This window comes from Octopus bimaculoides, chromosome 30, assembly GCF_001194135.2.
Source record: "Octopus bimaculoides isolate UCB-OBI-ISO-001 chromosome 30, ASM119413v2, whole genome shotgun sequence".
Classification (NCBI taxonomy): Eukaryota; Metazoa; Mollusca; class Cephalopoda; order Octopoda; family Octopodidae; genus Octopus; species Octopus bimaculoides.
This window is the reverse complement of record NC_069010.1, coordinates 9,463,493-9,463,972: the sequence shown is the minus strand read 5'-3', so window position 1 is coordinate 9,463,972 and position 480 is coordinate 9,463,493.

Here is a 480-nt window from a genome sequence, read left to right as displayed (position 1 = left end):
ACCAACACCCTCCACCACTACCATTACCACTAAAATTGCCACCACCATCATCATGAGCATCACTATATCAATTACTACCAGCAAATCGACTCTTACTGCCATGACCACCACCACCACCTCACCACTGTGACAGTAAGATATATCCTGTTGACATTTTGGTGTCCCCTGTCACCCCCCCCCCACAGATTGACACCACTCCTCTCGATGTGTGTGTGTAGACATTCTCATACATACATACATGTGTACGTCCTTACGTACGTACATGCATGCATACATACATAGGTACATACATACATACACACACACACACACATACATATATACATACATGCGTATATACATATGCACAAACATACATACCGATGTACACATATGCATATCTATATGTGTGTATGTGTGGATATATGTATAACCTCATAACCTTTTGTAAGGCCACTGTGTACAGAATATATACATATATACATGCATGTGTGTGTGTGT